The sequence below is a fragment of the Terrapene carolina genome, unplaced genomic scaffold (genome assembly GCF_002925995.2).
Source record: "Terrapene carolina triunguis isolate 2854851 unplaced genomic scaffold, T_m_triunguis-2.0 Scaffold238, whole genome shotgun sequence".
In the NCBI taxonomy this organism is placed as follows: Eukaryota; Metazoa; Chordata; order Testudines; family Emydidae; genus Terrapene; species Terrapene triunguis.
The window spans coordinates 16,279,861-16,302,481 of NW_020664589.1; the positions used below are offsets into that span (position 1 = coordinate 16,279,861).

The 22,621-nt window shown below is 40.1% G+C and overlaps 1 protein-coding gene across 3 annotated transcripts in view; it reads left to right on the forward strand.

The window, feature by feature from the left end:
- Positions 1-545: 545 nt before the first annotated feature.
- NEK6 (NIMA related kinase 6) overlaps positions 546-22,621 on the forward strand; it is a 104,476-nt gene continuing 82,400 nt past the window's right edge. For all 3 annotated transcript variants that reach the window (XM_024214506.2, XM_024214508.2, XM_024214507.2), the window contains exon 1: positions 546-649. The gene's annotated coding sequence lies outside the window, so the exon portion shown is untranslated. The remainder of the gene's footprint in view (positions 650-22,621) is intronic.

The window sequence follows — 22,621 nt, forward strand, 5'->3', positions numbered from 1 at the left end:
CCCTAGCTGTTGTTAGCCCTAGTGCGGGAGCCCCCACAGGCTTTGGGGTCCTGCTGTGTCAGGCGCTGTACAAACGCTGAGGGCTCAGGAGCTGTTCCCGCTTGTGGGCATGGCTCACGCAAGCCACAGGACAGCCTCCCAGCCGGGCCCAGGCAGAGAGCTGGGGGGCCGGTACATCCCCCCTCGGGGAGAGCCTCCCCTTGCACCCTCGGTCCCCCCAGTGCCCCTCTGAGCGGCCTGTGCCCTCCCTGAGCGACGCCTCAACAGGCTTGGCGCCGCCATGCTCCCCCTCCTCGGGCCGGACCCCTTCGCGCCCAGGGGCTGTCTGCCCGGGCTCCAGGCTCCCCGGGCCCGTGGGCTGGGGCGGGCAGAGCCACCCCGGGGGGGGCCGCCGGGGGGGGGGGGGGGGCGCGCCCCCGCCCTGCCTCCACCCCCAGCTCTGGGCCCGGGCCAGGCCGGCGCGCGCTCCCGGGCGGCAGGGCCTGCGTGGCAGCCGGGGCGGCGCGCGCCCGCGTAGGGGGAGGGAGCCGAGCAGGAGGCGCGGGCCCGGGTGGGGGCGTCGGGAGCGCGCGGCGAAGTTGTGTCCGGGACTCGCTGCCGCGGACTCGGAGCGGGGCTGCGGGACTCGCCGCCGCGCCTCCAGCCGCAGGTAAGGGGCCGCCGCGCCCGCCGCGCAGCCCGGGGCTCGCCCCAACGTCCCCTGCTCCCGTGGGGTCACCCTGACCCCGCGCGCCCCGCGGCGGGGCCCTCCCGGGAGGCAACAAGTGTGTGTGTGTGGTGTGGTGTGCTCTGCTCTGTGTGTGCGCCGTGTGTGTGTGTGTGGGGTGTGCTCTGCTGTGTGTGTGTGTGGGGTGTGCGTGTGGTGTGCTCTGCGTGTGTGTGTGCACCGTGTGTGGTGTGCTCTGCTCTGTGTGTGCGCCGTGTGTGTGTGGGGTGTGCTCTGCTGTGTGTGTGCGCCGTGTGTGTGTGTGTGGGGTGTGCTCTGCTCTGTGTGTGTACCGTGTGTGGTGTACTCTGCTGTGTGTGTGCGTGTGTGGTGTGCTCTGCTGTGTGTGGGGGGTGGTGGTGGTGGTGGTAGTGTGCTCTCTGAGTGTGGGGGTGTGTGGTGTGGTGTGGGTGGTGGTGATGGTGTGCTCTTTGAGTGTGGGGGTGTGTGGTGTGCTCTGCTCTGTGTGTGCGCCGTGTGTGTGTGTGTGGGGTGTGTGTGTGTGGTGTGCTCTGCTGTGTGTGTGTGTGTGTGGTGTGCTCTGCTGTGTGTGTGGGGTGGTGGTGGTAGTGTGCTCTCTCAGTGTGGGGGTGTGTGGTGTGGTGTGCTCTGCTCTGTGTGTGTGCCGTGTGTGTGTGTGTGGGGTGTGTGCTCTCGGTGTGTGGGTGTGCGCCGTGTGGGTGTGGTGTGCTCTGCTCTGGGTGGGTGGGTGAACTGAGCCCCTGGGACCAGGCATGGGGGCTGGCCACCGTCCTGCCTGGGCCGGGCAAAGGCGCGTGGCACATGGGCTGGCCTGCGGGGGCCCAGGAAAGGCTGGTGGTAGGGAGCATGTGGATTGGCCACTGTCTTGCAGGGCCTTTGGGGAAGGCTCACGGACTTGCTGCTGTTCTGCAGGGGCCGAGGAAGGTCCATGTCGCAGGAGAACAGGACTTGCTGGTCTCTCCTTTTGGGACACCTGTCTCCATTCTGTCTGGTTTATTTTAATGTATTTAGTGGCCAGGTTAGGGACAGGCTTGGGTGTAATGCTCAGGAACAGTATTCTGCAGTTGTTCCCGCTGCCTAAACTTGCCTTCCTTCGTTTCCTTAGGTGTTGTCTTTGTGTAGCATCCAGGCAGGGGTTTGTGGTATCATTAGGAGAAAAGGACTAGAGTCATAGAGTTAGACAAGGAAAAGTCCTCTGAGGACCTATTACTTCTTCCCACCCTCTACAGAGCTAGTGTGGGGTTGTTTCCTAATGTATATTTTTGTGCTTTGTTCATTCTAAATGTTCCAGGCAAATAGGGCTTTAACCACTTCCTCTGGGAGACTAGTCCATAACAGCCTAGACTGGACAGTTGTTCTCAACCAGAGGTCTGGGGTGCCCTGGGGGACCACAAGCAGGCTTCAGGGGGTCTGCTAAATAGGGACAGTGTTAGACTCACTGTGGCCCAGGGCGGAAAACAGAACCCCACCACAGGGCCTGAAACCCAGGGCTCTGAACCTCATAATTCGGTGTTGAAGCCGAAGCCTGAGCAATGTAGCTTCACGGGGGCCCCTGTGGCGTGGGGCCCCAGGCAACTGCCCTGTTTGCTACCCCTTAATGCAGGCCCTGGCTTTTATATGCAGAAAAACAGTTGTTGTGGCACAAGTGGGCCGTGGAGTTTTTATAGCATGTTGAGGGGGCCTCAGAAAGAAAAAGGTTTTGACACCCCCTGGACTAGAACTCACTGTCAAGAATAGTATCCTAGTGTCACAGAGTAATGTGCTAGTGGACTGGGAGCATGTGGACATCAGTCTTAATGTAGGGGAAAGAAACAATATAAATATCAGAAGCAGAGAGAGGAGGAGGAGATAAGTGATCTTTGAAGAAAATTGAGAAGTGTTGAGCGATAGTGCCACAGCTCCCTTTGGCCATGTGACTTTCCCCGTTTACTGCAACTCTTGATTTTGGGACTAACCCATATCTGGACAAATCTGAGAAGAGTTGAAATGACACCAAAATGCAGTTTTTTCCTCTCTTGGATGGAGGTTTGTTGATCTATAAGTGCTGTTAGGAAAGGTGTTAGCAGACAACATTGCTTCTGGAGTTAAGCAAGGTTAAAATTACTCTAAAAATAGGGCTATTTGTGTGGTTTTATGTGGGTTGGTGTCAGGTTGCAGTTTTTTTTTTTTACATTAGAGATGGTGGTGCTGCCAGATACATATGCCTTAGCCAGTGGTTCCCACATATTTCTATTCTGATCTGGAAGAGAGAAATCACCTCATGGAATAGGTCCTCTACTATCCTCTAAAACAGTGGTTCTCAACCAGGGGTACGTGTACCCTTGGGAAGTGCTCAGAGGTCTTCCAGGGGGTACATCAACTCATTTAGATATTTGCCTAGTTTTACAACAGGCTACATAAAAAGCACTAGTGAAGTCAGTACAAACTAAAATTTCATAGACAATGATTTGTTTATACTGCTCTGTATACTATACACTGAAATGTAAGTACAATATTTATATTTCAATTGATTTATTTTATAATTATATGGTGGTAATGAGAAAGCAAGCAATTTTTCAGTAATAGTGTGCAGTGAGACTTTTGTATTTTTATGTCTGATTTTGTAAGTTTTTAAGTAAGGTGAAACTTGGGGGTACACAAGACAGATCAGACTCTTGAAAGGGGTACAGTAGTCTGGAAAGGTTGAGATCCACTGCTCTAAAATCCCTTACCTTCTCTACTGCCTTCTCTCCTGTGGGCTTGTGGGCCATGAACAGAGCTCTGCAATCACTGGTTAGTCTATGGACTCTAGTCTGAGATCTTCCCTACTGCCAGACACTTTCCATTTGGGGACTTTTCTGTTTATTGTTTTTTAACATTCTGCTGAACATTTTAAGGGAGAGGAACCTAACTAGTCTTAGAGTGCTTTATTTTATGTTGTTCTTAAATGGCATATAGTTTTTCTGGAATAAAATCAGTACATTTGGAGACACAAAATCTCTCTGTAGTTGGAATATTTGATTTGGGCTGAACAGTGAAATGCCATTTTCTTTATCATGTTCTTCAATCCAAAGTGTGATTTGCACTATTTTAGAATGATGAACAGCTTTCTAAACAACTCCATCTGTCTGTGTATTTTTATCAATGAGAGTTCTACGGTATTTCACAGAATAAATAATCTGATAGGAAATACTATGACAATTGAAAGTTCGGTGATGCAAATTCCTTATATGAACTTCTTCCTGTCCTCCCACTGTCTCCTTTAATATTTTATGAAGCAGTACAAGGAAACATTTAATGTATGTGACATTTACACTGTGTTGATATTTTGACATATTTCTTGACACTGAGTCAAACTTTTATTGTCAGAATAATTTTATTCCTGTGGATTTTCTGTCTGAGAACCAAGTTCTTTTTTGTCTGTGGAACTTGTTTTAGGCTAGGGCTGCTGTACTATTTCCTATGGCTTACATTTTAAAAATAATGGGGGATGGGTGGGGGAAGCCTTCACTGTAATGGAAGAGAAGTATTTCCAGTGAGAAGTGAGATTTCAAAATGCATGTGATTTTTTTACAACCCAAAGAGGAACTCATTAGTACAAAATCAACATTTTTTCCTCTGTTTTAATAATCTCAGTTATGGGTACTAACATGCAAAAACAGTCATCCTCCTTCATCTCCATGAAAGAAATATAATTCAACTAAGGAGAAGAATTCCAGGAAAAGAATGTCAAAATAACTTGAGTGTGGGTTTTGTTCTGGTTACAGTGTTCTAAACTGTTCAGTTTTTCATTAAAGTTTATGAAATTTCAGTTTTGTTTAGTTCTGTGAAAAGTGGGCAAAGTTAATAACAATTCAAAACCCCTATGCCCATGTCTGCCCTGGAAAATGAGTTTATTTATAACACCTGCTTTTCCCCTCCTGCCTGACAGTCACTGTTCAGGTGTATGACACAAATTTATACTTTGTACTGAATACTTTTGGCCTAAATTGTCTTTTCTAAGCGCTCCCTGTAAAGGAGGAAGAGCAGCAGTAGCAAATTATCTGAAACTTATGTTTGTGATTTACCTAACTAAGTGCTTTTTGGTTTTATTCAGAGATTATTGATGTCTTGAAAGGCTTTAAATGGAAGAAGAACGAGGAGTACTTGTGGCACCTTAGAGACTAACCAATTTATTTGAGCATAAGGTTTCATGGGCTAAAACCCACTTCATCGGATGCTTGCAGTGGAAAATACATCCGATGAAGTGGGTTTTAGCCCACGAAAGCTTATGCTCAAATACATTTGTTAGTCTCTAAGGTGCCACAAGTACTACTCGTTCTTTTTGCTGATACAGACTAACACGGCTACCACTCTGAAACCTGTTTAAATGGAAAATATTTCTTGCACTATGTGGTCTAGTCACATAAATTACACTGGACTAAGAGCCAGAACCTCTTGATTCCGACTTTTCCTTCAACCTCTCCACCTCAATTTCCTCATCCATAAATATTTCAGCTCCAAAATGTACTGTGAAGATTAATTAGGTGATATACATATAGAACTTTGAAGATGGGAGGAGCCATAAGTGCTAAATAGCTTTTACCTCAAGGCACTGAAAAATTGATTTCAACAAGCAAACATAAAAAATCAGACAATGTAAACTAGAACAGTCAGCAGGGTAAATAGGGTAAGAAGTGAAAAATACAAACATCTTCAATTTATGTTTAAAGCAAGAAAAGTCATCAGTGTGCATGTTGGAAGGGATGAGGGAGTTGCATTACACAAGAAAAACACAAGCAAAAGCTGAACAATTAATTACAGAAATGTAAGATCTAATACCGAGCAACAAAACAGTCTTTAACGAAACAGTCTTTAGTTGGGGGACACAGCATCTCAGAAACCAGATTAGTTTTATAACTATATGTGTGATTTAAACATTTTCTAACTTACTGCTGTTAGATTTGCATGACGTGGAAGAAGCAGTTCATGGCTCTGACAGCTGTGAAACTTGGTTTCCTCTCTACCAGATCAGAAATCAATGGAAGTTCATTACAGAAAACAGGCTGGCTTTTAATATTTAAACAAACTTTCCTTTTTGCATTGTAGCTTATCACTAGGAGGTTACTCAACATGTTAAGGTCAAGATAAAAATCATGTATTAACATATTCTTAACATCTTTAGAATTTTACATTGAATTTCAGTACATTGATTGTACTTCATAGAGAGAGAGAGGCATGATAGTGTGGTCTGAGCAGAGACTTAGGAGCCACTACTATTGAAGTCCAGTTCTATTTCTGACACACACTCCCCCTTTTGCCTTGGAAAACCATTTAATCAACCTTTGTCTGTTTTCCCCATGTATATATGGAAGAAAATAATTCAGCATTGCTTACCTACCTAACAGGGTAGTTTTGTTTAAAAAAGAAAAATTGCTTGTACAGCTCTTTGAAGATAAAGTTCTAAGTTTTTTTTTTACCAAACATAAGAAATATATTTAATAGTAATAAACTCTATTGTACATAAGTCTTCCATGCCAATATACATTTCGAAAGTGGGATGGATGTTTAAATGTGAGGTTAGTCGTGAACACCATGTTAGCATGTGGATCATTTTGGGAGTAAAGTGGATGTCACTAGCAGCTTTCAGCTTGTAGCTGCCAGTCATCTGGACACCAGGTGTGTCTGCTCGTGAAACACTTTCAGCTAATTCTGGCAGCAAGTAACTTCATTCTTCTGCTTGGGATCTTAAAGGGGAGGACTTCTGAAAAACTCACCTGTCTGCTGCATAAATCAGGTGCTTCATAAGCTACAGGTTCCTATGGGACTAGTTTATTTAAAGACAGTAGCAAGGAATCTTAAAGAAACATTTTTGGGAATGCCCAGGGTGTTGATCCACTACTATCCATGTTTGATGGCATAAATGAACTCCAAATATTTAGATTTGTCAGAATCAAGTATTGTGTCTGTTTGCCAGATAAGGTGAATTTTTTTAAGGTCCAGTCGACCATTAGTTTAACTTCCTGACACTGTGTTTAGAGAGAAGTACTTTGGGCGTGATCTAGCGAGCTGATGTCTGCTTTAATAAGATTCTTAATTTAAAATTTAAACAAAAAGTCAACATGGGGTAAACATCCGATTTCCTTTCTGCCTTATGTGCAGCAACATCAAACACTAAAGATTTATATTTTACATAATGTTGATCCAAAGAACACCCAGATCATTTTATCTTTGGTATGAAGGGTGGAATCTACATTTCTATTCAAGATTTCAAAAGGTTATGTGTTGTTAAACTGTGCAAAGCTCAGTTTATATATAAAGTGCATGGATTCTTTGGCTATGTCTACACGACAGCTTAGGTTGGTATGGCTTATGTCGCTCACGGGTGTGAATCAACCCCTCCCTCCCCCCAGTGACATAAGTTACACCAACATACGCGCTGGTCTGGACAGTGCTATGTCAGCGGACGAGCCTTTGGATAGAGCATCTTCACAGACATGGTGCAACAGTGCAGCATGTGTAGACAAGCCTTTTAATGTCCACGTGGAACAGAAACGTTTTTAAGGTCTCATCTGAAAGCTACATTGGAGGGTATGTTAAGAAGTTGCCCTTAAAAGATCAAGAGGCCTCCAATAGTCTTTGCTTCTGTAATGAATCCCATTAAACTTTAACATGTTCTCTCCATACCGCCATTCTGTTTGCAAAGTTTATAGTACAGACGCACAATAATACTTAGTACATACCTGCTGCTATTCATTAGTAGATCTCAAAAGTGCTTGAGAAGGCTGGGTAAGCATCCCCAATTTACAGTTAGAGGAACAACAGCAAAGAGAGGTGAGGACCTGTCCAAGGTCACACGTGCTGGGAACAGAACTCAGAGTGCTGTCTTCCAGTCCAGTGCCCTTGTCTCTGGACCACACTGTTCATACAAGTTCTAGAACAAGTTCTCAGAGGTCCCATTACAGACCCTTGTTATGAAAACAAATTAAGAAATAGATGAAAATACAATAAGTTTTGTAGATATTCATGTACCACTTGTCTTTAAAAGCCACCAGCTTTCTTCAGGAAACATTCAGGCTGCAAAAGCTATATGGTTCTGCTGGGACTTTTTTGTTACACACCATATGTATTCAGCCAGAACTGTGTTGGGAAGCTTGCAAGTTTGTCTCCCCTTAGTCCTTGAGCAATAATGAGCCATTGGGATGATGTGTGAAGGAATAACCAACATGGGAATGTTTAGGTTGGACTTCAGCAAGGAATTACTAACAATACATTGTGGTAGTTTATGGAATGGTCTCTTCAAGGAAGATGTGAGATCACTATTGCAGGGTTGTTCAGACCTGGACTAGACAAGACATTAGAGCATTTTCTTTAAGGAGCAGTTGTTCACTGGCTGGAAATGATCTAATAGGTCTTTTCCATTTCTAAATTCTATGATTCAGGTTATATTTTGATATCTTTAATCATGGAGACAGGTATTTTATTGGGTGTAGGAGAGGGGTATGTATTGAAATAGAGTGGTGGTGGTGGCCCAAATGATAAAGTTCCAGACAGTTTATTAGTACATAACCTTTTGAAATCTTGAATACAAACGTGGATTAAAAACTGCTCTTAAAGCAAAACTCTACTGTGGCAGATTCTAATCCCTACATTTAAATTATTGAGTAAATCAAGATTTGTTTAAAAGTGCCTTAAATAAAACATGTATAATAAACAATAACTAAATAGGAAGCTTTTTCTTGATTCTTCTGTAGTGTAGGAAATGGGGAATGAATATCCTACGTGAATGCGTGGCAAAATAACTCTAAAAGTTGTAAGACAAGATTTCTTTAAAAGAAAAACTAAACCAACAGCTTCCTGATGTTAACTGTGGTTCAGACATGGCAGTTTGTATAGATACAAATCTTTATGTGGCTGAGCTGTTCTTTTTGTATCTTGGCTTATTTTTACATGTGAATTGTTTTGGATCAAATTAAGATTACTTTACATTCTAACCTGGGCTGAGTAGTTAAACATCTGTACCTATGGTGCCACAGTTTTACATGCCTGAGAAATCTCTGGGGTTCAGTTTTGGTTTTCGAATACATTTTTTAATGTCCAAAATAAACGAAAAGATCAATTTTCATATTTTTTAAAATGTAAAATAATTTCTAATAATGGACAGTATTTAACATAGTCCACACCTTGCAATTAGAACTATCATGGCATAGCACAACTACGTTAGAAATTGTATTTTATTAAGTGGGACAGACGTTTTTAAAGTTATTTATGCAATGTTTACTTTGGTTTGGTGCTACTTTAAGTGTCTGGTATCATCATAGATTCCAGCCAGTGAGCAGCAGCTGCCTGTCACAGATGGGAGAGAAAAAAAATTTCCCCCTTGCTGCTTGTTTCCAAATAGGTTTTCATGCAAAACCAACAGTAATATAATGAAAGCATCTTAGTCAAATTCATATTTGCTATTATTTATTTAGGTAAGGCAGGCAACAGACCATTTCTAGGACAAAATATTGGTGAACTAAAATAAAAAGGTCCTCCTTATTTACTGTCATTCTGATTAACCTTAAAGTGTCTGCAAATTTTTTTAGTACAAATCAGTCTGTACTACGTCAGTAAATTAGTCAAATCACATGTTAAATACTGAGTAAGACCTAGAAACTTTGTAAAATTGTTGCCATATGCTTGGAAGTAAAATGTTTCTGTCTTGCAAGGCAGAGTGCATTACTTAATACATCTTTGTTAAGAAAGTAGATTTAGAAATACAGGTGACTTTATTTAATATTTATTTTGACACATTGACACATTGCCCAGAGCTGTTTAGAAAAAGTAATTCTCATTTGAAATGCAACTGGTGTCTCTACAGTGACGTTGTTACTGCATGTATTTAATATTTTTTCTTTCCATTCTTTTGCAGCACTTCTTGAATTATGTCTTATGATTTGGCTATGTTTTGCCCAAATGAAGATGATACTGTGTTCTGTTTTTGTTTTATACAACAAGGTCAGATAGCCTGGAGAATTCTCAGGGAAATGTGTAGCAAATCCTTCTTTATTAACACTGACCTGTGCAGTAGAATGCAGACTTCAGAGGAGCAGATATGAAAATTGAGTATGTTCATGATTTTTTAATTGAATCTCTTGCTCTGTTCAGCATTTTGAGATTGAATGTGAGAGCTCACGATTAAAAAAATGGATAAATTATTTTATATTCATATTTTTAAAATTGAGTTAATGCACAGGACTGCATTAACTGAGTCTTAGATCATATGTTATAGTGATCTGATATGTTATTTTAATATTTGTGAATTAATACTACCTGACAATAGAAAATAGTGAAAATAGTTGTCAGATACTTGAACTAAACAAATTCACCAGTGTCATGAAATGCAGAAAATTGTAACATTTATTTTTTTAAAGGTTTAAATAATACTTGGCATATATGTCTACTTACTTACCAAGTTGGAGAGTTGCAGACTGGAACCCAAGCAAGTTCACCCGTAGCTGCTGCCTGTCACTGCCTGCCTCTGAGTCAGCAGCCTGCTCCTGGCTCAACTGGTGTAGGATGACTCAAGTTCCAGTTTTCTCTCTTTCCATAGAGCCAACTGGCCTCCTTGTGACCAGAGAGTAACTCTGTTCATTGAGTTTGAAGCCATAGTGGGAACTTAAAATTGAAGGACGAGAGAGTACTCTGGCTAGACTCTGCAACTGGTGATTCCTTTTTGGAATTTAAGCTAAAAAATGGATTGTAACAACACAGAAAATTGACATGGTTCATCAAAGAGGAAAACTGCCCTGCAGAGGATTTATAGAAAATTGGGTTTGTGCCCTCTTAGCTTCTGAGAGGTTTTTTTCCCTTCTGCTTCCTCCCACCCCAAATTAATAATAAATACTACTTGTTTTTTATTTAGAATTATCAGGAATATCAAGTCCCTGGTTTTGCTGGAGGACTCTGGGAATCTCAGGATGTGTGTGTTTTGTGAGCTCTTAAAGGGATGAAACTATAGAGTTTTTGACATTGTTTCTCCCAAGTGTTTATCAGGAATTGGACTAAAATGGTTGTTAAAAACAAACACCAAAAGAAGTTTAACAGTCTGACTAAAAATGCCTTCCCCTCTCTGCAGCTCTGCTTTCATTCTTTTGAGTTGTGATAATTTCACTAGTTCTTCAGCCACCGTAGAGTCTTCAAAGGGAAGTGAGACTTACATTTCTAATGGAGAAAAGAAGCAGAAATGTTATTTGTAACAATCTTTCAAGCTTTTTTATACAACATCAAGAGTCTGAAAATGAATAGCCTTATGTCTTTTCACTTGCAGGTCAGCTTTAATCAATTTGGAAAATCTAAATGGTGGCTTTGAGCTATTACTACACTAAGAACCAGTGCTGCCTTGTGTGGCAGGCTGTATATACTAAAGTCACTGCTTTGTAGTAAATATGTTCTCTGTGTTTTCATAATCATTGTACTTAGAGTAAGTGCTTCTTGGTGAGTATTACAAATCTGTTAATCTGTATGGTTATTTATACGGAAATTTTTAACTCACTTGAACTCCCTACTTCCTTCACAGATCAGCTACTCAATTTATAGCATCTTGTCAGTTGTAAGAATGTTACCATCCAAGAGTAAACAGTTGGTACAAAAACAATGAGGAGCCCGGTGGCACCTTAAAGACTAACAGATTTATTTGGGCATAAGCTTTCATGGGTAAAAAACCCACTTCTTCTTGGGTAAAAAACCCACTCTTCTTCATGCATCTGAAGAAGTGGGTTGTTTAACCATGAAAGCTTATGCCCAAAATAAATCTGTTAGTCTTTAAGGTGCCACCAGACTTCTCGTTGTTTTTGTGGATACAGACTAACACGGCTACTCCTCTGACAGTTGGTACAGTTCTCTACCTGTGTTTGCTTTAATTCTTGGAACACTAGGGAAACCTGTTGCCTATTTTGTAACTTCTTGAGTGAGATTTATTTTAGTCTCTGCTTTGTTCTTTAAGGGGGGCTTTTATGATGATTTTTATTAACAGTTTTTGCTTGCACAAAAGCAGGAAAAGGGGAAAGGCAAGGGCAAGAAAACCAGCAGCAATTATATCAACAATCTCTGAAAAAGACCATTAATCATGTCACAACTGTTTCAACTTTTGCCATGTATGCATCGATTAGAAAGCTTGAAAGAAGAAAATGGGTGAATTCAGTATTTGTTATAGGAAATGCTTCCCCTCGCCCTTTTCATCAGGATAAATCTTATAATGCTTCTATAGCCTTTTAAAAAAAAAAGTTTGTCAGAACTCTTAAGGTTATCTTGTGGACACATGCTCATCTGTGGGAAGGTTTGGATTTTAATAGTTACGTAAAGGAAAGGATTGTTTGTTTCTACAGATGTTCTGTTGGACTATTATTAAATAGTGCTTTTTAATTAAAGTAAAAGCCCCTTCCAACTCTACAGGGTTTCAATATGCTTATTAAAAGAAGGGGTTAGAAACTGTGCCTAGACAGAGCTTTTTCTTAACGTTTCCAGCCTTTGCTGTTGGCCACTGCTGGTGCCATGGTGGGAATCCTAGCGGTAGGCAAGCCGCTGGCTGGCCTTTTTTACTGCTGTCATCTTATTCTGCCCAGAGTGTCTTTGGAAGAAGTAAGGACAAGCAGGAAACATGTCACACAGCAGTGGTTGCCAGTATCATGTCTACACTGGTGCGTCCACTGTTGCTATCTGTAGTGGAAGTACAATGGTAGGAAATTCTCAGAAAAGCATAGTGTAGACAAGGCCAGAGAGGCTAAATACTTCAGTATTGAACTGTATTTCTTCAGTTATCTGGGAATGTTGAAGTGTAATCTTCTGGGTTTTCCTCTCTCTTATGCTTTTCTGTTATATCTGTAAGATGAAGCTTCTTCTGGCAAAAGCAGGTTTCAGCAACTGCAACGACTCTTTGAGGATCTAATAAGTCCCTCAAGGAGCAAGTGTTCTAGTTACACTTTCCTTTCCTCCCAGAGGAAAACTGTGATTCATTCTCATGGAGAAAAGCAACTCTTACAACATTTTGGGTAAAACATACTGTAGATCTTGGTTCTTAATGGAATTGTACTGTAACTTTTTGAAAGACAAAATCAGCCCTTTGGAATTGGCTGTGTTGTAAGTAAGTTGCACTGCAGTGTTGCCTTTAGTATAATTCTGTCTCTGCAGAAACCTTTATATTTTGTTTGCTTAGGCATTAAAAACCGCCAAATTGGTAATAAAGGAAATGAGGACTTTGTATCTTTGGATCAGGTAATTCAGAATGACTATATTCATTGCTTCAGCACCACTTGCTCCATCAGTTATAGGAGCCAGTGAAAAACAAGGAGATATTCCATCCCTGCTCTGATGTCATATCCGGGCAAAACTGTCAGAGTATCTACAGTTCTGTAGGATTTTACATTTTTTTTAAAACGATGACATCTCATCTGAATTTTGTGCTGGTGACAAATGCCAGATTGGCAGCCCTGCATACTGGAGTCCTCTATCCATAGGAAAAGCATATGTGGCATGAGCAGCAGTGCAGATTTCCCATAAGGCATCCTGCCAGTGTGTCTCAGTCTTACTTTGAGGGTCCACATGTGAGGGTAGCAGGAAAATTCATGGTCAGTATCACTTGACTTCTGGGAGAAATTGGCCAGCTAAGTATAGGCTGAAGGGAAGTTGGGTATAGTTCATTTGCATTTATAGAACAATACCTCCCCCTTCTATCCCCCTGCAAGAAAATCCCAAACTCAAACCCACTCTTTCTGCATATGTATGTGTAGTGTATTGCTATAAAGTATATAAAAAGTTTCAGCTGGTTGGTTCAGTATTCTGATCACACCAATCTCCTCTGACCTAGACAAAGCAGTCACTTGCCTTCCCTGGTGTTTGGTTGACATTGGGGCACAATTGAGGGTTAGCTGGCTGATACTCCAAATGGATAAGAATGAGGTGGTGTCAGTCGGTTGGGGGAAGCAACAGTAAGATGCAGTGAGGATAATATCTGCCATTTAGAGTGTGTCCGCTATTATTTGTTCAAGATTGTATCTAGTGGCCAGGTTAGTGCTCCTAGATCACCAAGCAGCAGAAATGGCCTGGACAACTTTCCTTCAGGTATTTGTTGCCAAGAGCCTGCATTTGTTTAAACCTTGTTGATGTCATCTGTGTTTTTTCACCTTGACACTATTGCCACAGAGCGGGGCTACATTTTTTTTTTTTTTTAAGTGAAGCTGGTGCAGAATTGCTGTGAGCTTATTACAGAGGTACCTTGGCTCAGGCTACCAGTTGGTTTCCTGATCAACTTTTCACTTGGCTTCTGTTTGAGACATGGATCATCATAAGTTTGTACAGTGACTACCACAGTGAGGCTGGGATCTCTAGGTGCTGCCACAATGCAAATAAATAATTTTAAAGCCCTGAGATTCTGGGCCCTATGTACTCTCTCCCCATGCTGTGCTGTCACATTTGAGATCAGCAAAGGTGCTCAAACTGGAACCGCCTCAATATAACAATGAGGAACATGCTGGCAGAATATTCTCTGTGAGGTCCCCTTGACTTTAGAACTCACTTCTCCTTTTCTTGCCTTGGTCTGAAATAGTCTGAATCTGTTGACTCGTGGCTCTGAGTTTCAGAAACCACATGGCTATGTAAAAATTTTTCCCACCCTTTCCCAATTAGTCACTTCTTTCCTGAAGTATCAGATATCCTACTATTTTTTTTTTAATGAGTGTAATGCTGACCATAAATGCATCTTTTTGAACTTAACTTCGTAGTTCAGTGAGTTGAATTCTTTTAGCAAATACTGTATTGCGTGGGACTGGGAATTGGTTTGCATACGAGGCAGTATTGAGTGGATGCCTAATATAATTTTTTGTTTTTTTTTTAACAAAAGGAAAACTATTAGATGACATATCAGTAAGATTGTAAACTGGCTCATTTTCTTAGCTGCTCCATATGAAGTCTAGCAGGGAGTTAGGATTTCAGTTTCCAGCTAAGATTTATGGTTTTAGTGAAGTTTTTCATGATAATTTTCTTTGTGGGAAAGGATTTTTATAATATCTGTTTTTAAGATTTACCACAACACAATGTACCATACTGTAAAGCTATAGCTTGTTAGGTTATTAGTACCTCACAGCTATCAAGACCCAGCCATAGGCAGCAGTGATTAATTGCATGATGATGTACTGGCCACATGTACAGTCTCTAGTAGTGTACTTGAACCATTAGCAGTCAAATTGCTCCTCTGTTTTTTTTAATAATGAATTGAACTTCTCACTACTTGAAATAGGCAATTAAAAAAAGTACACCTAAAAAAGGAAATATTTTGCTATGGTTCTCCACATACATTCTCTGCTTCACTTTTTTCTGTTAATAAGTGAAGATTTTTATTGATATACATCCTTCATTTTTAATTGATCCTTGCAATACCTCTGTAAGGTAAGGCAGTAGTAGTATCCCCATTTTACAGATGGGGAACTGAGGCACAGATAGAATAAGGCCTGGTTTACACCTGAAAATTAGATTGATCTAGCTACATTTTGTACCCTGTGTGATGTGGTTAAGTCAACCTAACCACGGCTGTATAGATGCAGCTAGGTAAATGGAAAAATTATGCCGGTAGTAGCGGTGGGACTATATCCCAGATCTCTTTACTCCCTTGTCCAGTACATTACCCCCAGGACCATTTTGACTTACAGATTGACTTTGGTTTACATACATGTATTGTGAGATATATATCATCTTAGAAAATGTTATTCACACTTCATGTTGCTGTAAGCACTAGAATTAAAAACACACAAACAAACCAAAAAACAAAACCTTGAATGGGTACTTAATGAGTATGCATGGCTTTTGGAGAGAGTCAGCAGAATGGGTGAGTCTGTTTTCCAAAGCTGGTGAAAGACAGCTTTGTCTGCATTCAGCATTTGAACCTACAATACTGTAATCTGTGTCGCAATTGGGGAACATTTGCTGAAAGCAGGAAGTCTCAAGAGCTCCATACTAGTGAGCGATATGGACATACCCAGCATGCAGAAGTAGCTGAACTGTGTGGTAAGATTGGGTCCATAGGAAGGAACATAGAATAATGCCTTACTACATCAAACCAGTGGTCCACCAAAACAGATCTCTGTTATGAAGACGTGTCTGGGTATGAATTTCACTTCAGTATAGTAAAGATGATGATGAGGTTGTAAGGTGAGTGGTATAAGGGTTGATTTTAGTCCTCCTGAAGGTTTGAACAACTGCATATAGGACTGATTTAATTTTTTATGCTTGATACTATAAACATAGGATTTTAATAGTTTAAAATTTAAAATTGAATAATCTTAACTTGCACAAAAGATGGAATGAGGGTCTCTGATGTGATGTGGAAAGAAAGACTTGATGGAGTTAAAGTAGCACTGACTAATGGAATTGTGAAATAAGAGGATAAATAGATGAAACCTCCATTTTCATAGGGTCCAGTTTCTGAAATGCCAGCATATCTGAGTTTTGTATGCCCCATGGCAATCCTTGTGCTCTAGAGTGTTGAAAAGGCTAGGCCTGGATAGTTCTCTGTATGATACCTCTTCCTTTTCATGCTTGTGGATGACATGTTTGTCACTGGGGTGGCTTTCTTTCTGTTTTGACTGACAAATTATCTGTTAATCCAAGAAGAAAAATCAATGCAGAATAGAATGTGTTTTCACTGTAGCTTCAGCAAATCTTGAATAAATGTGGCAATATTTTATGCAGTACTCCTAACCAGCTAGTAAATATTCTGACTTCACTACTAAACATTTTCTATTTATCCTAATATCTCATTCTTTTGTCTGTGTGTTCCTCCTTTCTCATGCATTACTAAACATCTATAAATCACTGTAGTAATCCACATATTTATTTTGCGACTCGGTCTAGTGGTTAGAGTAGGGCATGGAGTCAGGACAGATCTGTTCTGTTCCCAGCTCTGACTCTCTCTATGACCTTGGGAAGGGTTATTTAATAGTTCTGTGCCTTACTTACCACTGTGTGTTTAATAATGCCTACCACACAGGAACAATAGAAAGTATATCTGTAAAACACTTTCAGATCCTTCAATGCATAGTATTGTATCTTGAGGGATAACCCAAGAATCTCATTGGATGTCCAGACTTGAACCACGCAAGATATCTGATGTTGTGTAATTGTTTCCCGTAAGCGTAAAAAGCTTCAGTTTCATCCTTCCTTGTAGAAGAATCTAGCTGGCTACATTGTTCAGTCTCTTCTATCAGTTACTGCTATTAGTCAAAAATAAATTAATAAATATAACAAAATTATTTGGAAAGAATTTCGCAAAAAAGGTAATGCAAAGCAGTGTCAGGCTCACATTTGCTTTTGCACTATCATATCCACTATTTAATTAATTTCATTGCAGGAAATTAAATTGGAAAAATAGTAAAACTGCCTCCAGGTGAAACCATTTTAGCACAAAGCTGGAGTTGCATCTACAAATAAGGTACCTGTATATGGCTTTTTGATCCATCAACTTTGTTAGAATTAAAGTATATGAAAATGTAGGACTAAAATCAATAAACTTAGAAAATATGAGAAAGATTGTCTAATAATTGCTGACCATTCATTGATTAGATAATGACCAGTAAACATTTGGTGACTAAATAAGTTGACTTTAAATTAGTTGTTTATATCAGTTTTATTTTAAATTGTTTGATTTGTTCCCCAGCTGTCAGTACTCTTTAATTTTATCTTTGTCATCTTAGCACTTAGGCTATGTCTGAACCTGATTTTAAGTTGGGTTCATGTTTGTGACATGTTACTGGGTCAGTTTTCCCATTCATTCCTATGGTAGCTGTGCATACTTTTCCCATTAGGGCTAATGGGGGATGGATGCTTAAAACCTTCATGTTTTGGAGAAAAGAATACAACTTGTCAATGGTAGAATCTGTCTCTCTATAAAATTCTTTCTCTTGATAAGTGGTGTTGCTTTACTCAGGCATTTCACAGCTGTTAGCATGATTTTCATTGAGTACAGAGTTTTAAAATAAGGTAAATATTTAGGGCCTCTTTTGAAACAAACAGGCTGTTGTATTTATGCACATGTGTAACAGCACGCAGCTGCCTGAAAATGGTGATGGATTGGTCCATGGTGTAATTTCTCAGGTGTGTTCAGGAGTATTATTGACAGAGATTGATAATGTCAAGAAGGTTATTGGAAAATTAACTTTCACTCAGCGGTCAGGGGAGAAGGTAGCTCAGTTTCTGATGTAATATGGCCATAGAGGTAGTTACTGCAGAGAAGTGGCTGAACGTGGGTCATCTTGGAGGTATAAGACCTGCAGCGTTTGTAAGAGAAGGGACAAACGGCAGTGGGAATGTGTAGCTATTGCCCTGGTGAGTAAAACCTCATTTTTCTGGATCCCTAAAATAATAAATATGTACCCCATGCTACATAAAGTAGCAGTGATCTGAGATCAATGCTTGTGTCTAGGCACAACTATCTTGGCAGTCAAAGGAGGTTGGGAAGGAAATACCAGGGGTAGACAGGGTAGTCAAATCTTTTTGTTTGCCTGCCCCCCCCCCCCCCCCAAAATCAACGTAAGGGCATTACTGACTGACTCCACAGATAGTACGTAGCTTTGTGCTACTGTATTGAGAACATTTGTATTAGAATAATGCAAAATTGTTGCATGTAGGGCAGAACATAACACAATATGCTGTTTGTCTGTTATGCATGCACATTTATTTATAATTTTCTTTAAAGGTTGATGATTCTCAGTTTCTTTGCAGAACATTATGTGCAGACCATTCTGCAGAAAAATTTGACTTGATTAAAAAAAGACAGTCTTGTGAATCCTGAAGGAATTTGGGCATTTAGCCCAGGAAGGGGAGAGTCCCCTTCTCTGCAAGAACTTAAAGTTAACCCTAGTCATCAGTAGAAGAAGTAATAAAAGCCACTGTGCAGACTGCAGAAGGATCACCTCATAGTCTCGCTCTAAAAAGTATCAGTGTGTGACCCTTATTCTTTGAGAATAACTTGTCCATATGGGCAAGGAATTGTATTTACTTTAAGGCAACCTTATTGTTCAAAGTGAAACACAACTGTTAATATAAAGTTAGCAAGAACAGTAATTAAAAACTGGTGCTGTCAGTTCCAGATGTGATGAGATGCTTTTGCAGAATATATAGGAAAATTGATTAACAATGATTTTATTCAGGAGATAGCACACATTTATAAATTAGTATACTCTTATTGACATATATTCTCAGGAAAAAAAGTCTCTAATTAGGTTTTTTTTATTTAAGGAGAAAAAAGTTTCATCTTTTTACACAGGCAAAAGTTTCTGCTTCCGTTTGGCTATTAGTTGCAGGATCCAGATGCTGCGAAAGCTATTCTTGCTATGTTAGCATCTGGCTGCTTTGCAAGTTTTGCATATGCTTTTATGAGGTGGTTTTGAAGTTGCCTTTGGATTTGAATCACGTGATTCTTCAGACTGTCTGACTTGCATAATTCTCAACATCATTTCCTCTTACTTTTGATTATGAGAAATGTAAATACTTCAAGCTATTCTGGCTTATTTGAAGTTAAGTGCAAGTATGTTTTCTATTCCTGCCCTTAGCCTTTGGCAGAGTCCCTCTGCAGCAGGGCAGGTATCCTGGCTCCTGGTTTCTCATCCCTTAGAATATTCATGTTATGGGCCCACAAACTGAGTCCATGGGCATAGTGATTAGATCAGGGAACTAAAAGTCAGGACTTCTCGGCTGTCTGCCCGTCTATGACATTGACTCATGGCCTGAGCTGTGGTACTTCTTTGTGCCTGAACACATCTGAGAAATTACAACAATACTTCACAGGTGTGCTGTGAGGATTGCTTAATGTTTGTAAAGGGCTCTGAAATGGTTCATTTCAAAGGGGCTACACCCAGGCAAAAACGGTATTGTTTATTAACACTAGACTTTTTTAGGAAGATGTCTTAGCGTTTAGTATTAATACTGTTGTATTTATTGAGATCAGCTGAGACATTTCATCTTAACAGTTCCTAGATTAAAGTTTTGGGAGAGCAGGGGTAGAAATTGATGGAAGGTCCTCCTGTACACTGGAGCTGACTGCTCTTGTTGATTCTCTAGAGTCTGTTTTTCTCCCTAGGGAATGTTACATAAGGCCCATCTGTTTGCTGAGGCTTTTGCTTGAGAGTGCTAGTTGTATTTGGTTTGTATTTGGATAAATGGTTAGGGATGTTGTGCTCTTTATGGTGGCAAACTAATTCTGGGGATTGGTTTAGATACTGCACCTTTCATGGCAGTACGTGGCTAATACTGATTTCAGTTTTGTTTTAATGATATTAATGTGTCTAGCAGCCTATGCAACAAGGTCATGTTATATAAATAACATGTTTACAGCCTATATTTAATTCTTCTGTTAATCAGAAATGCACAAATTCTGAGAATGGTAACAGAAATGTGCTTATATAACTTGGCTTCAGGCTTGAAAGCTTTATTCTATTATAAATTAAAAGGTAAGCATGTTGTTGCATGCTTGGTAACCAAGACAATAAAATTCCAGATAGTTTTAATATGGGTGTATATTAGTTACAGTAGTAGCATGGGGTGTCTCCTGCTGCTGTTTCAAAGAATGTGAACATTTGTATAGTGGATATCTAGATGGAGTTCAAGGTTGCACAGAAAAGCACTTGAAAGGCCCTGTTGTCTCAATTTATCTGTAATATATAGGTCCTTTAATTTAAAAAAAAAAAAAAAAAAAAAAAGCAAAGCAAGCTGTTTTGTAAAGTTGCCTGTGGATGATGTGTTATGTTTACAATATTAAATCTCTTTCAGAGGAACTGATGTCATTTTAAATGCACTTGATGGCTACCCCTGCTCACTGAATTTTAAATGTGCATATATCTGTGTATCTACATGTCTTAAATATACATAGACCCATTTGCGTGTGTGTGTCTGAGAACAGAATAAGAGGTAAGAATAGTATAGTTAGCCTGATGTGAAGGCACATTGATCTCTTGTCACATTGATTATGCCGTCATAACTATAAATCACTAAGTGCGCTTGGCACTGATCCTAGGATTCTTTAATGGGAGCCACGTGAAACAATCTTGTAATGAATGGTGTAAGCTACATTTAAAACCATATTCAGGAGACTCTTTAAAAACAGTTATATCTTATTTCAGTTGGGCCCAAGTGCTAAGGAACTCATTTTGCAAGTGATTGAATTTAAAAAAAAAAAAAAAAGCATAAACACTTCCAAATCAAAACCTTCCTCCAAATCCATATTGTAAATGGCAATGGGGTAGGTGACCGACACAAGAAAATGATGTTTTATAAGTCTTCTAGAGAAAAATAAGGGGAGCAAAAGGAAAGCGGTATAGGACAAAATACAGATCACTCTGCCTGAGGAATAGCCTAAATTAGCTTGAGTTAACCCTTTCCCGTGTGGTGAAGAAGGGGGTGTGTGTTTGAGAGGAGAATAAGGGCTAAAATACCAGGGGGATATTTATTAGTAGAAACAATAGGCCCATTAATAAACAGAAATTAATAAGGATTCAGATATGGCAGAGATATTAAACACCTTTTGTTTAAAGGAAGATTTTTTTTTTTTCTTTTTCTGAAGAAAAGTAGTTTGCGCAGTTTGGGTGCCATTCCCTTGGGACGCCATAAGGGTCTATGCTAGTGCATGCCATGCTGGTTTGTGGCTTTGGTTTTAGTTCCCCCAACCCCCCAAATGTAAATATAATTTATAGTGAGTGAATACTGTAGATGGAAAATGTGGACATGTACAAATTGGGTTCTGGATGATATGCATTTTAAGGGAGTTAGCCAACAAACTTTTCCAACTACTGATAACTCTTCTTGAAAAGTCATAGTGGGCTGGTTTGGTACTGGAAGAGTGAAGAAAAGTAAATTGTATGACCAGTCTTCAAAAGAGAAAATGATCTGTTGCTGAAGCAATTGTAAGCAAAGGGTGATAATAAAGATCTGTATATTAGATTGTTGGGAGAGGTATAGGAGTGTATTGAAAGAATCAGTGCTGTATCCCACTTTGAACAAATGCAAGCTAATGTATATATGGGAAAAAGAACAGGAGTACTTGTGGCACCTTAGAGACTAACAAATTTATTAGAGCATAAGCTTTCATGGGCTACAACCCACTTCTTCGGATGCATATAGAGTGAAACACATTGAGGAGATATATATACACATATACAGAGAGCATGAACAGGTGGGAGTTGTCTTACCAACTCTGAGAGGCCAATTAAGTAAGAGAAAAAAAACTTTTGAAGTGATAATCAAGATAGCCCAGTACAGACAGTTTGATAAGAAGCAAGTGTGAGAATACTTACAAGGGGAGATAGATTCAATGTTTGTAATATCTATAGCATAGATGTTCAATGGAAGGAAAAACCTGCATGCTGAAAAGAGTGATAATGGACTATGAAATAGACATGAGTAAGTAATGCGATGGATAAATTCAAAGCAGAATTCGGTTGCATATTCCAAAGCATTCTGCCACGGAGGTGAGTGGCAATAGTTCCTCCCTTTCTGGCTCAGGTATGACTGCATCTAAAAAACAGCATTTGGCCCTGGGCATCTCATTACCAAAAGATGTGAAGATTCAAAGAAAAGCAACAGAAAATAAGGGGGCTGGAGAAACAGACTTATTTCTGACGCATAAAAAGTGGCCTTTACATTGTCCCTGGCTGCGTATATAACACTTAAATAGAGAATGAGACTTGTTGGCGAATGTTAATGACCATTACAATACCGTCACCCAACAAAGTAAATTAAAAAAAAAAAAGAATATCAAAATCACTCCCCCAGGCGGATGGCTCGGAGAAGTGATGGACCTTAACCTGTGACTATGAACTGGACAGCAGGGTCTTGGGCTCTGTTGGGCCAATAAGAGGAAAGAAAATCCAAAGGTAGGGGCTGTCCACTGACTATGTCCCAGCTCCAGGCCCCGTATGTTTAAATCTAAGGATTTTCAGCAAGTGTTTGCAA